The following is a 15033-nucleotide window of genomic DNA, read 5'->3' as shown; positions in this document are numbered from 1 at the left end:
AGAGGTCATGTAGTAAAGAAACCATTTATTCGTTTTATCTACTGAATTAAAAAAAAACACCTTTGCGGATTGTAGTAACTGTGTTCAGCAGTGTGAAGTCTCAAAATTGAACAACCTTGCATTGAATGATGTCAGCAGGTATGTTCGTAGGAGACCTACCGAATGCATAGGCCATTACTCATCATGGTATTGGGGACGCGTGTATTCAGAAGGTGTTGGAAGGATCTACAAAGTTGCTAGTACTTTGAATGTAGACCAATATTTGGGAATCCTTCTGAAGGATCAGTTTGGAAATCAAGTGTGTATTTTCCAGCACGATAATGATCCCAAACACGACACGCATGCAATGCTCGAAGCTCGAAGTGACGGCCTCAGTCTTTCGACATTAAAGACAATGAAAACCTTTGGGAATCCAGGTCTTAAGGAGGATTGAAAAGAAGTTAAGCACGACACATGCACAAAGATTTATAAGTCGATACCCAGGAGAACAGCTGCTGCAAAATGATTAGATTGTAGTCAATGTACTGCATGTTACGATAATGCACAGAATACGATAAAGTCGTATTGAGTTTGCCTTTCTTGCCAAATAATTTTGTCATTTTAATACCCTAACCATGTTTAGTGTATTCTTCTTTCCAATATAACATAGGCTACTCATATTTTGATTGGTTAGAACTGGAAGTGTCATTTAAAGCGGCGTGTGTTTCAGCTAACAGTGCAAACAGTTGTGCAACAATAGCGCCCTCCTCTGGATGAAGAGAGGCATTGTATGAGAAGGTAAAAAAAAGCCTCCACATTGAAAACCTGAGATTTAAGATGGAAATGAACGAAAGGTTTAGGATTTTTTTTTTGAAAAAAAGTTATTTTATATATGTTAAAAGAAATGTTCTATAAAATGAAAAGAGATTCTGCACTATTCTGCTTTTGTATAGTACATAAAAGATCATGAGTTGCGAGACTGTGGATTTTTATATTTTAATTAAATTGAGTGTAACGATTAGAAGAAAACAAATGCAAGACTCAAAAGTGACAACATATTCTGACTATTGAGGATATTTTACTTGTCCTCATAGGTCAAAGGCTTGTAAATCACCCAACGCATGTTTTCCTTTAAAGGAGTAGTTCACTTTTCAAAAAACTTTTGCCGATAATTTACTCACCCCCATGTCATCCAAGATGTCCATGTCTTTCTTTCTTCAGTCGAAAAGAAATTAAGGTTTTTGATGAAAACATTCCAGGATTTTTCTCCATATAATGGACTTCAATGGGGTCCAAACGGTTCAAGGTCCAAAAGACACTTTCAGTGCAAACTATAAACTGTTCAAAGGGCTTTAAACGATTCCAGACGATGAATAAGGGTCTTATCAAGTGAAATGATTGCTCATTTAATAAATAAATAACAAAATTTACTTTTTATAAGCTCAAATGCTCACCTTGCTCTGTTTGTGACTCTTTCGCTTGATAAGACCCTTATTCATCGTCTAAAATCGTTTAAAGCCCTTTGAACAGTTTGCAGTTTGCACTGAAATTCTCATTTGGACCTTGAACCATTTGGTTCCCATTGAAGTTCATTATATGGAGAAAATCCCGGAATGTTTTCATCAAAAACCTTAATTTCTTTTCGACTGAAGAAAGAAAGACGTGGACATCTTGGATGACATGGGGGTGAGTAAATTATCAGCAAAAGTTTTTTGAAAAGTGAACTACTCCTTTAAATCATGAAATCCTGTGTTTTGGACATGCTTCTGTTATAGGACGTTTATGGGTCAGAGGTTAACATCATTAACCTGATATCAAATCAATAAAACGTAAGTCATAACATGTAATTTAATAAAGATAAATGACTCTAATTAAGACTCATTCGACTGATCTGCAATGAGCTGTTCATTTTTTATTGAATAAATTGCAAATACAGTCATGTTTGATTTCACATAATCACATGTGATTTTTATTGTCACACAACAGAGGCAAAAAGATGAAACTAAAGATTTTCTACCTTAAATGAAATGACAAACGTTGCTTAAATCGTTTGTGCTTTTGATACATACGTCATTTATGTACTGTAAATAAACATGTTACTCATGTACATACAGTTATGGCTCTCAAAGTGTAAAAAGCACAAAACGAATAATGAACGCTGATCTGCTGAATTTGATTTAATAAATAAATCAGTATAAAATCAGTCAGAAATTGACATATTTGATTGTTTTCTCTGAGCTTAATATCATAATATTAATTGATCCTCAGAAGAGTTTCATTCCCTCCTGCTTTCCACATCGACGACCCTAAAGAATAGAGGTCATCATTTTATGAGATTCACTTCCACTGCAAACTTTCATCATAGTGTAATATACAAATAACAATATCCTTACCGTGATGATGCTCTTCTTAGTGATACATCTTTAAAGATGTTAAAGTGTAAATGATAAATATTATGTCGTTTTGATTAAAGCTTTAATATTTTAATCGGATTTACAGGAAAGGACTTACCCGATGGTTCATTGTCAAGCATCTGCTTTTTGATGATGTAGATTTTCATTAGCAGAAAACAGATGGAGAAGAAGAGGCCAATCCCTGCTCCTATGACAGCATATTTGATTTCTGAGGCTCAGGAGAAGAAAACATCTTCTAATTAGAGCAGATTTATAACGTATGGTTTGGATTGTGAGTTTCTTTAGTCTTCTACCTGGTTCGTCACTGGAAGGGTCTTGTCCATTTACACGCGTCACCAACAAGCAATCTGTAAGAGAGCAGTCGAGCTTATAATCTAAGTGATAATAAAGTGTCAAACCATTTGTAAAAGTTACTTCCTAAAATGATTATTAGGAACACCTGATCAATTTCTCATTAATGCAATTATCTAATCAACCAATCACATGGCAGTGTCTTCAATGCATTTATGGGTGTGGTCCTGGTCAAGACAATCTCCTGAACTCCAAACTGAATGTCAGATTGGGAAAGAAAGGAGATTTAAGCGATTTTGAGCGTGGCCGGTCTGAGTATTTCACAATCTGCTCAGTTACTGGGATTTTCACACACAACCATTTCTAGGGTTTACAAAGAATGGAGTGAAAAGGGGTAACATATCCAGTATGGGGCAGTCCTGTGGGCCAAAACGCCTTGTTGATGCGAGAGGTCAGAGGAGAATGGGCCGACTGATTCAAGCTGATAGAAGAGCAACTTTGACTGAAATAACCACTCGTTACAACCGAGGTATGCAGTGAAGACACAACACACACAACCTTGAGGCGGATGCAGAAGACCCCACCGGGTACCACTCATCTCCACTACAAATAGGAAAAAGAGGCGACAATTTGCAAGAGCTCACCAAAACTGGACAGTTGAAGACTGGAAAAATGTCGCCTGGTCTGATGAGTCTCGATTTCAGATGGTAGAGTCAGAATTTGGCGTAAACCGAATGAGAACATGGATCCATCATGCCTTGTTCCCACTGGTCAGGCTGGTGGTGGTGGTGTAATGGTGTGCGGCATGTTTTCTTGGCACACTTTAGGCCCCTTAGTGCCAATTGGGCATCGTTTAAATGCCACGGCCTACCTGAGCATTGTTTCTGACCATGTCCATCCCTTTATGGCCACCATGTCCTCATCCTCTGATGGCTACTTCCAGCAGGATACTTCACATTTCAAATTGGTTTCTTGAACATGACAATGTTAAAATGGCCCCCACAGTCACCAGATCTCAACCCAATAGAGCATCTTTGGGATGTGGTGGAACGGGAGCTTCATCCCACAAATCTCCATCAACTGCAAGATGCTATCCTATCAATATGGGCCAACATTTCTAAAGAATGCTTTCAGCACCTTGTTGAATCAATGCCACGTAGAATTAAGGTGAAACACAGTATTAGTATGGTGTTCCTAATAATCCTTTTTATGTGAGTGTATAAAATGTTGTATGTCATTTTACAATCACAAATGCAGACATGGTTTTATGTTTACATAGTGTTCTCGCACCCGCTTCGCACAAGTAGCAGTGCTTCGCCTTCTGAGAATATAGTTCCCAGCATATACAATTAAAAGATGGCTGTCTCATATGACCTTGTTATATGTACACACTTCTGTGACTATACAAATCACAACATATAAATAGGAAAATGTTGGCGTTATTGGGTCAATTTTTGGCTAGCTGGAGCCATTTACTTTCAGTGTTTATGCTAAGCTAGGCTAGCGGTGGGTGCGCATCCACGCACAGAAATGAAAAGAGTATGTATGCACTTATATATATATATATATATATTTGGAGGGTGTGGATAGTCAATCCAATAAGAGACAATTAACTACTGCACTTACTTATTTATTATACAAATGTGTGTCATTACAAAAGTTTATGAAACTGATCCGAGATCAGGTAAAAAATGCATAGACTGAGATCATCGGCCCCTAGTGGCGAAACACTTTTCGAAACAGTCGTGACGTAACTATTCCTCGTTTACTAAAGTCACGCGACTTCGGCATCGGCTCTGTTGGATCGAAACAAAAGATACCAGTGTTGTAGTACTCGAGACTCGGACTCGTCTCGGACTTGGTCTCGAGGCCATATTTTAATGGTCTTGGTCTTGTCATGGACTCGTGTCCATTTGGACTCGGAATTGACTCGTACTCGAACATTTTTTTGTTTTTAGGACTCGGAATTATTCCCGAGTCCACTCGAGTTAAATTCAAAAATATTTTTTATGATTATTAATGTATGTTAATAAAATATTTCTTTAAATTGATTGACACGCCCAGTGATTGGTGATTTTCTAGTGCGCAACAAACTGACAAAAAACACCACCTACTATGTGGCCTTTTTACCCTAAACTGATCATATTTTTTAAACTCTAAGTACATTCAGTAAAAAAAAAGTATTTCTCTAAGTAAATAAAAGTAAATTAGGTAATCAAGCCTCACTGGTCTCGGTCTCGACTCGGACTCGACCGTCTCTGGTCTCGGACTCGACTCGGACTCGACTCTCTATGGACTCGGTCTTGACTCGGACTCGACTCTCTCTGGTCTCGGTGTCGACTCGGACTCGAGTGAGGTGGTCTCGACTACAACACTGAAAGATACGCAAGGATTTTGAAGCTTCACGAAGCAGTGTTTTTAATTTCTCTTTAAGTAAAATGTTACCAATGTTTCTTTCGCCACGTAAGCCTGTTTTCAGCTGCGTTATGTAAATCAGTGTCTCTTTCAACTGTTTTCAGCTTCCTGTAAACCCATTTAAGACCCGAGGACTGAGAGGAAGTGAGATTATATCTGTGATTGTGACATCAATTCCTGCTTAACACATCAGCGTACCACACTGAGACATGTGCAAACCTTTCTCAAACATGCAAAAGAGAAACAAATGCTAAATTCAACACATTATATCACACATAGAGTTTCATCAGATTTGTTTTGTAGTCCGATTTAGTTTTGTTTTATCAGATTTGCAATGATACTTTGCATGCAGTCACACTTTTAATGTTACATGTGTTGACCTTTATCAGTCAATAATTCATTTAATATTCTAGTTCAAAATGTGCTTCTGCGTCCAATACACGCTCGGTCCGGCAGAGCTTCTCCAGAAAGCATAAACGCCATTATTCAGTTTTAATTACGGTTTTAATTTGACGTCACAGTTTTGAACACCAATAAAAACAAGAACTTCCATAAACTGAATGATAATTCCTTACCGATGGTGAAGATAAAGCAGACGGCCGAGCAGTATCTCGCATGTTCAGACATTATTAAGTCTTTTCATGACTGGCTGGTTGTGTTGGTTTACTGCTGTTCTGCTGTTGAAATATAACCATTTCCTGTACGTTCACCAAATGATTTCTAGATAAGATGATGCTGATGATATGCATGCAGCCCTCCGATGTTCTTTCCATTAGGGGATCATTGTTTTTTAAAAAGCCGTATCAAGATACAAGAGATGTCCATTCTGAAAATGCTTGCTGTATCTCCATTAAGCATCACACTTTGTGTTAGTTAAAGAATCAGAGCGGGTTCATCAGGCTGAACCCAGTTTTTCAATGTTTTGAGATTTACATGCATTGCATGCGAGATCTATTGCACCAAATTTTTTTGCAACTAGAGCTTTGACCACGACACGCGCTTGCCTTGAGGAACAATATTTTTTCTATTCTTTCTTTTTTTTTTATTCAAAGGCATTTATATACTGCAACAAAAGATTTCTATTTCAAATAAATACCGTTCGTTTGAACTTTCTGTATCACTTTTTCCACAAATATATATTATTTAATTCAATTATTTATTTTACTTAGAAATTATCAAGTCAAATGAAAGTAGAAACATTGAAATGATAACATGGAGTTAAACTAGTTATTTTAAAATGAAGCAATTGTGTTTGAAAGAGAAACCTGATACAATGATGTTAAATGAAAATGAACTGTTCATATAAAGTGATGTTTTTTTTAGTGTATTTAGCCGTACAGCTGCTTTCAAGATTGATTAAAATCAATGTTTCCAACATATTAGATGATTTGGTAACACTTTACTTAAAGGGGTTTTCATAAGACTGACATGAAACCTTCATAACCATGTGTGTTAAATATGAAGTAGGGTTTATGAACTGTCATTAAGTGACATTTTTAATGCAAAAATGACATCATATTTTAATATCAAATATGACATCTTGACATAAACCATAACACCATAACCTGTCAGTGTCTTTAATGTCAAATTTGCATTAAAAATGTCATAACTGAGCGAATGACACTTAATGACAGTCGTCACAAACATACTTCATATTCATAACATATGTCATGTCATGGTTTTGAATGTGTCATGTGACAGTAGCCTTGCACACCCCTTCAAGTAAAGTGTTACTGATGATTTCTGAAGGATCATGTGACACTGAAGACTGAAAATATCTTATACAGGTTTTAATAGTATCCGTCAATGGACAGGCTTCCATCAACCGGTTCTCGTTACACAGCCAAAGGTCACGGACAGCAAGTGTTTTTCTGGCCAGAATGCAGACTCACTCTTAGGGGTCCTGACTCGGTCAGCTGTGGACAAGCACTAACAGATTGGCATAACAAACATGGCGGAGCATGTTTAATGCAGCATTCAGAAACCGCAAAACATGCCACCTCGTTTTATCTTGTTTCGATAAACTGCCAGCAGAGACTGGCCTCGCATAGCAACTCATAATCATGGCCTTGGCCGTCCGTTCTCCCAGCTGCTCAAACTGGTGTCGGGTTCTCCCAGCGTTGTGCGGGCTTCATTCGGGAAGATTCACATTTACACACGAAACATTAATTTAACTGTAAAATCGGCATCAAAAACGACATTGATATCATTGTATTCGTTTTTTACAATCAGAGTGACTAATTTGTGGTCTGAATATTTGGGCTAAAACAAGCAAATTTTAACTATATTTGTTCATTTGAGATGCATTTCTGGCATAGCGACACACTGCTCCTAAAAACTCATGAATTATTTGTAGTTTGCAACCTGGATTTGAATTACTGAAATATCAAAACCTGTATATATATACTTGATAAAAAGTTCATTAAGACAAACTTTGAAGTTGGCTTGAGAAAGCCTTTTTCAGTTTGAAGTTTTTCAGTTTTAAGTAGTTTGAATGTTTTGAAAGCAATACAGACAGACAGATAAATAGATTTATTTTATATGTTGTTAGCCAGTTTCAGCACATTGCTAGAATGATTTAACATGTTGCTATAGCATGATTTAGCACTTTGGTAAAATGTTTCTATGATTAAACACATTGCTAACATGATTAAGCATGTTCCTAGCATCGATTTAGCCTTTTGCTAGCATGAATAGCATGTTGCCAACATGATTTATCACATTGCTAACATGATTAGCATGTTGATATCATGATTTAACATTCCACTAGCTTGTTGTTAGCATGCTTTTGCTTGTATTTTGCTTGCTAGCATTAATTAGTATATTGCTAATATAATTAGTTGGTCACTATTTAGCATGTTTCTAGCATTCTTAAGCACAATGCTAACATGATTTAACACATTGCTAGCCATATTTAACATGTTGCCAGCATGATAAAGCACATTGCTAGCCTGATTTAGCATGTTACTAGCATTATTAGCATATTGCTATCATGATTTAACATGTTGCTAGCATAAATTATCGGTAATATAATTAGAAGGTTGCTAGCATTATTCATTAGATTGTTAACTTGATTAGTATGTTGATATCACAATTTAACATTTGCTATCATGAATTAGCACATTGTTAATATAATTAGAAAGCTGTTAACATTATTTATCACATTGTTAACTTGATTAGCATACTAATATCATGATTTAACGATAATGCACCTTATAATAGGCCTACTGATCTATTTATTTAGAGAACACACATTTAGAAAGTATAATGCATTAACCAATCTCAGATGCAAATAAGGAGTTTTATCTTTGGTTACAATTATGTTTGAAAAGATGCAATTACACAAAGTTAACAAAAATTAATAAAAACGAATTGCTAAATTACTTTTAGTGAATGCATTAACAATGGGGCGTTTTTGTAAAGTGTTACAGCTTTAATCTTTGTGTCATCTGATGGGGCTTAGCACTGGTGTTAGCAATGTATTTAGTGCAGAGGTTTTGCATAACTGCTATTCATATCAACTCTGCCCACTGAGAGCTTCACAGGCTGATGTTGTTATATATAATATACATATTTATAGTAAGCCCTGTTCATACAAAGTGACTTGCTTATGTTTAAATTAGCAACATTTATTGTCACTTGTTCTCGTCATTGCCTCAAAGTTATCTATATACCAAGAGCTAGTGCAAACTCTCCGCTAGATGCTTTACCATGTTTCAATTCTAACGTGCTTATTCACTTTAAAAATGCTTTGTTGTTTTAACCCATCTTTGGGTCAAATATGGACAAACTCAGCCATTGGGTTTAGTGTAAATTAAAATTTGAACCCAACATTTGGGTTTTTTCATATTTGGGTTAAGAGTCTGGGTTGAGTGTTCATTTAAAGGGACACTCCACTTTTGTTTTGGAAATAGGCTCATTTTACATCTCCCACAGTGTTTAACAGTTGAGTTTTATCATTTTTGAATCCATTCAGCCAGTTTTTCAGATATTTAGAAAAATAAAAAAAAGTGGAGTATCCCTTTAAGAGGTTGAAAAAGACAGTGACCATTGGCCATCATAAAAGACGAATTTGAACCGAATTGAGATTGAATTGTGATTGTTTCCTTTATTTAGATGTTTACTTATGAGTGAAAATAACAAAAACACTTAAATAGGGTTCTAAACTCTATTCACACTCCACAAATTTTGGGCCTTATAGAATTTGGTTGCAATTGGCTTATTGGTCGCAAACCTTATAGAAGAGATCAATAATAAATATAGCTGCGAGCAGCGATTGCGGGCCCAAGCCGGTGGCACCGCAACCCCGGTTCCTTAGTTACCTAAAAGCACCAGGGTGGCCATGCCACTGGCTTTGGCCCTTCATCGCGGATCACAGCTATATATATATATATATATATACATATATATATGAAGCCGGTGGCACCGCCACCCTGGTGCCTTTAGGTTTATTGTGCACGACATGCAAAATGTAACCCTGCTTTGACTGATGCAAGCTCTACAGCACAGTTTATAGTAAGAAAGAATATAGTAAGAAAGAAAAGTAAGCTGTTACTCTGAGATGGTTTGGGAAACAAACATTCATCATGTCGCATTGGTTTTAGTTACTTGTCCTCGAACAGAGCCCTAATCTGTTTATATTTCAGTTACACATTCTACATTGATTAAAAAAGAAAAATCAAATGTGTTTTTAATTCATACAGAAATAAAATATTTATAATTCAGCTGAGAATAAAGTTAGTTCAAATTTTAAGAAAAACAAATATATGATCTGAAATATAGCACATTCATTTTTAAATTCATTCAGGTTCAATTACCAAAAATACAATCTTAATTTAATTTAAAGCAAATAATAAATCTAAAATATATGGGTTATATGCATATTTTGTAAAAAAAGAAAAAAGAAAGAAAGATATATATCCAAAAACACAAGGCCTTAAACTTTAACAAGGGTGCAACTCTTATCACTACAACAAACATAGTCACACACACAAGTCAAGTCACTTACATTTTAGATGCAATATTGACTTTTTAGATGCAATATTGACTTTTTTCTGTTTCAGCAGAGAAAATAGTTAAACAAAGATCACAGCGACCTCAAAGCAATGTGTTTTCTCATTACTGAGACCCCGTTTACACCTGGTATTAAAATGCGATCTGTATCCAGATAAGTTATCCGGATAATAAAAAACGCATGTTAATGCAAGGTGTAAACGCGTTGTGATCGGATCGCGATCGGATCTGCCTGACCACATCTGGAGGTAGTCTGGCTCGCATTGTGTCCGGATCTTTACTAGGTGTAAACGCAATCTGGTTGTTGAAACCACATATGTATATTTTACTCCTCCCAAAAATGCTAAAAAATAAACGAGTGAGAGCGTGTTATATAGGCTATATGTCATGTTATAGCCTAGTCAGATGCGACACGCGACACGCATCACCGCAGATGAGCAGCTGAGCGTCTATTCAACGTGCAAACATCGCAAATAAAAGTGAAAGTAAGTCACAGACGCAGTTAACATATCTTCAAGTAAAGAAACGAAATTATCTTACCAGGCCTGTTGCCACTCTCTCTTATTGATGTCTCTGATTTGGAAATTAGCTGATGATCAATAAAATGCCGCTCAGATCTGTTGCTTTTGGTGGCGTGCAATCCAATAAATTTGCATATAACGCAGGAGGTGAAGATCGGATTTATATCCGTTTTGCAAAAACACATTTATGTGGCCAGGTGTAAATGGAATCAGTACTTATTATCCGGATAACTTATCTGGATACAGATCGCATTTTAATACCAGGTGTAAACGGGGTCTCAGCATTTTGAATCCATGACTCGTTCATTAAGACGGTCATCTGGCGACACCTTATGGTGATTTAGGGTTATGTTTAAAAGTATCGTTCTTTACAGCGATTTTTAATTGACTCCTGTTAAACCAATCTCGTAACATTATTGTGTAACCGATTTAATTTGATCAGCCTTACCTAGGGTAACAGCCCTATAGTGTCTTATTATTCTAAATTATTGAATTTATTGATCAAATTTACTAATGGAAAATGAAGCATACATTTATTAAGACTAGGCTGCCCTGCAGATTAGGCTACAATATGCAGATTTAAATATACCATTTATCAAATAATCTGTTTATTTTTAGGTTACACATTACATTGTTTAAAAAATAAAAATCAAATGTGACCCGCTCTGGCGAAATGAGTTGGAAGTTGCAACCTTCCATTTTAAGATATGGGCCGATTATGTGGAAAAACCATGAAATAAAAAAAAAATATATATATATATATATATATATATATATATATATATATATATATATATATATATATTTGCTAATTTCAAAGAACAGACATTCAAAAATAATCTCACAGGGTTTCGTAGTCGAGATAATTGAGTAAAGGTATTTAAATAACGATTAAAGTTGTCAAAGCTTTAAATTCGCTGAAATAAACATTGCTCTTCTCAACTCCCCTCGTCACCTCTGAGCATTTCCCGGGTATCCCCTGAAACGTTGAACTCACTGGAGGCTTCTAACCTAAACTGCGTGAGTATATTTATCTGCAAGAAGAATATAGCCTATGTAAGGCTGTAACGATCGCGACACTCAGATCCACGAACCTGTGTCGCGGTGTGAGAAGACAGAATCACGACACCGACACGTCCCTTCAACTCCCGAAGTTATCCTTCACGCCCAGACCCAATGCTAGACAACATCTTTAAATTACTATTAGTATTATTTGAAGTTAACATTATAAAATACGTAGACTTACACCACAAAACTTAAATTATTACTAAATTTTTTAAAATTGGGCAATTTCAGCATTATGGAGGAGATCCAATTCCCAGATAATTAAATAGTTTAATAAATTGGCCTATGTGAACCACACTGCACAAACCAAAAGTAATACTCACCGGATGAAGAAGGGTTGACTCTCTCCAGAACATAAAATCTTTATTTTATTTTCCGTGTTCGCATTTATGAGGAAAAACAATCCGAACGTGACCGTTCTCTGGAAGCAGCACTAAAACTTTCACATAGCTTAAACATGCAAGCACAAAGCCTTTCTTTAAAGTAAATTTCGTTTTAAAATAATTATCTTAATTTAAATCAATGTTTCATCAACCAATTACTAGGATTTAATAATAAGAAATAAATTGCAGACAATAGGCTAGGCCTAATCACGACGCGGAGACGAAGTCTCATGAACCGAAAGTCAGCGTATAAGGTATCCTCACAGACATATATATTGAAATGTCTACTTTTAAAGACAACCATTCAAAATGAAAGAAAACAGACTGCTCTCTGCTTATGTGGGCTAAAACTGAATTTCTCTCTGACTCCTCTTCAATCTTTCTGATTTTAGAACATTTTTGTAAAAGTGACTTTTTAATTATTTATTTCAAAAAAATTAAAAATAAGTTGAGTTTCAGCCTCGTTAAATTGCATTTATATGTTAATCTATTTGGTCAAATTAAGCTATATAAAATAAATAGTTTATCCCTTAAAATGCTATGGATTTTGAAAGATAGGGCCTATCAAAAAAAAAAAAAAAACGGGCAAAAAAACTTTAAAAGCGATTTTCTTAGGTTTTCAATTGGAAAAAAAGGGCAGACGACCAGAATTCAAATCTGTATATCTTTACAACCATTCAAGGTATGACCAAGGTATCATTTGAAAGCGTACAGTGTCCTCTTTCCATTAATATCAAAATCTCAATTTTTAAATTTGGGTCACTGTGACTAATTTTGCTGGATCAGGTCGGTCACAAATGTGTTTTTTATTGTAGTATTATTTTATACAGAAATACATTATAATTATATATAATATACAAAATATAACCGTGGGCGCGATTAAACAGTGTTACAATAAAACTCAACATTGTGTTTTTTAAAAATAAATTCAAATAATAGCCTACAAATCCCGAAATTGCGCTAATTTTAAAATTAAACTAAAACTCATGGCTGCACAAGCATTCATAACTGTGCGCGCCATCAGCGAGGAACCAGCAGAACAGAGTGAACGTTCATTCTGTTTAGTTCAATCCTACTTAATAGGAATTTATTTAAAATGCTTGCTCTACTCCACAACATTAATGTCTTGTGCGGATATCTGTATTTTGACTTTCGGTTTTAAGTAAGCGATTTAAAAGTTCCCGAGTCCCAGCGGAGTCACACGTTGATTAACCGGTGGGAATATACACAATAGGCCTAACTGATATTGAACACAAGAGGGCAGTATAGCACTACGTATGACTCAGATTATTTTTTCTTCTTCTGAATTTTACAACCTGGCTGTTTTTGAACGTAAACATAATTCTTAAATGAAAAAAAGGGAAAAACTGCTTTAATTATAATATTTGTATAATTTAATTTAGAAACAAATGATGTATAATTACATTTTTAGAAGATATGAGGCTTTTAGTGTTTACTTTTTTGACATTACTTTAATCTTTTGCCAAAGTTGCACATGCCTACTGGCTAATAAATGTGATGTATCTGTCGAGCTATCTGTATCTATCTGTTTCAAGCAATTTCAAGCATGCTAAGAGTCCCAAAAGTATCAAAAAAGAATGTTAAAGTTTGATTTGTTGCCATAGCAACAGTATCAAAGATATCAAGAATCCATTCACAGGTCTACATCTGCTGTATTTTTACATTATACAGATGAAGTTTGAAGCAAATCGGTTAAAAATAAGAGGGTGATATCAAAGCATTTTGAAAGTGACACACTTCCTGCTGCCAGTTGGTGGCGCTATAACTTTGACTCACAATAGTCACATCCATGTAATCAGCCTCTTACAGTGAACACACTGCTGAAGTTTCATCAAGATCAGTTAATGTATGCTGAAGTTATAACACACTTCCTGTTTCACGTTTCTCGCCATAATTTTGTTTCCTCGCCACGGCCAAACCGTTCGAGATATCAAAAATCCCCTCGCAAACTTTCATCCTCAATGCCTTGACTTCATGCTGACCGAGTTTCGTGCCGTGTGTTTGAATTCTCTAGGAGGAGTATTGCACATTCCACTGCAAGCGTTTTACAAACAAACCTCAATAGCCGACTTCCTGTTTGGCTGGGGTAAAAAGTAGGAGCGTGAGGTATAGATGAAACGATGAGATCAACATGTGTACCGAGTTTCATATTATTACATGCAAGCGTGTTTGATTTATGGACCAAGTGTTCGGACCCCGTTCCAGGGGGCGCTGTCTAGCCCCCCTGCCACACCCAGGTACCATCTTCAGCCCGGCTCTGATGGCTGTGGGATCTGACCTGTGTGCAAAGTTTCAAGAGTTTTCAAACCCGTTAAGGGCCCCAAAAGCCGCTAAGAGTCTCAAAATCATAAAAAAAAGAATTTTAAAGTTTGATGCGTTGCCACGGCAACAGTATCAAAGATATCAAGAATCCATTCACAGGTCTTCATCTGCTATGTATTTACATTATACAGATTAAGTTTGAAGCACATCGGGTAAAAATAAAAGGGTGAGTTCAAAGCATTTTGAAAGTGACACACTTCCTGCTACCAGTTGGTGGCGCTATAACTTTGACTCACAATAGTCACATCCATGTGATCGTCCTCTTACAGCAAACACACTGCTGAAGTTTCATCAAGATCAGTTAATGTATGCTGAAGTTATAACACACTTCCTGTTTCACGTTTCTCGCCATAATTTCGTTTCCTCGCCATGGCCAAACCGTTCGAGATATCAAAAATCCCCTCGCAAACTTTCATCGTCAATGCCTTGACTTCATGCTGACCGAGTTTCGTGCCGTGTGTTTGAATTCTCTAGGAGTAGTACTTCAAATTCCATTGCGAGTGTTTTATGAACAACCCTAAATAACCGACTTCCTGTTGGGCTGGGGTAAAAAGTAATAGTATGAGGTATATATGAACGATGAGATCAACATGTGTACCGAGTTTCATA

At 36.1% G+C, this 15033-nt stretch overlaps 1 long non-coding RNA gene across 2 annotated transcripts; it reads right to left on the bottom strand.

Annotated features, from left to right (window-relative positions):
• Positions 1 to 1880: 1880 nt before the first annotated feature.
• On the bottom strand, positions 1881 to 5805 carry LOC148971026 (uncharacterized). 2 transcript variants are annotated; one of them, XR_016147159.1, is made up of 5 exons: positions 5675 to 5805; positions 2687 to 2740; positions 2491 to 2607; positions 2373 to 2400; positions 1881 to 2285 (listed from the first exon to the last, which is right to left on the bottom strand). It is a non-coding gene; the product is annotated as an uncharacterized LOC148971026 (long non-coding RNA). The 2 variants fall into 2 exon arrangements; XR_016147160.1 differs by having other exon boundaries at positions 2491 to 2601.
• Between the last annotated feature and the right edge of the window lie 9228 nt (positions 5806 to 15033).

This window comes from Pimephales promelas, chromosome 17 (genome assembly GCF_988280905.1).
Source record: "Pimephales promelas chromosome 17, fPimPro1.hap1.1, whole genome shotgun sequence".
Classification (NCBI taxonomy): domain Eukaryota; kingdom Metazoa; phylum Chordata; class Actinopteri; order Cypriniformes; family Leuciscidae; genus Pimephales; species Pimephales promelas.
This window is presented reverse-complemented; position numbering and strand designations above follow the sequence as displayed.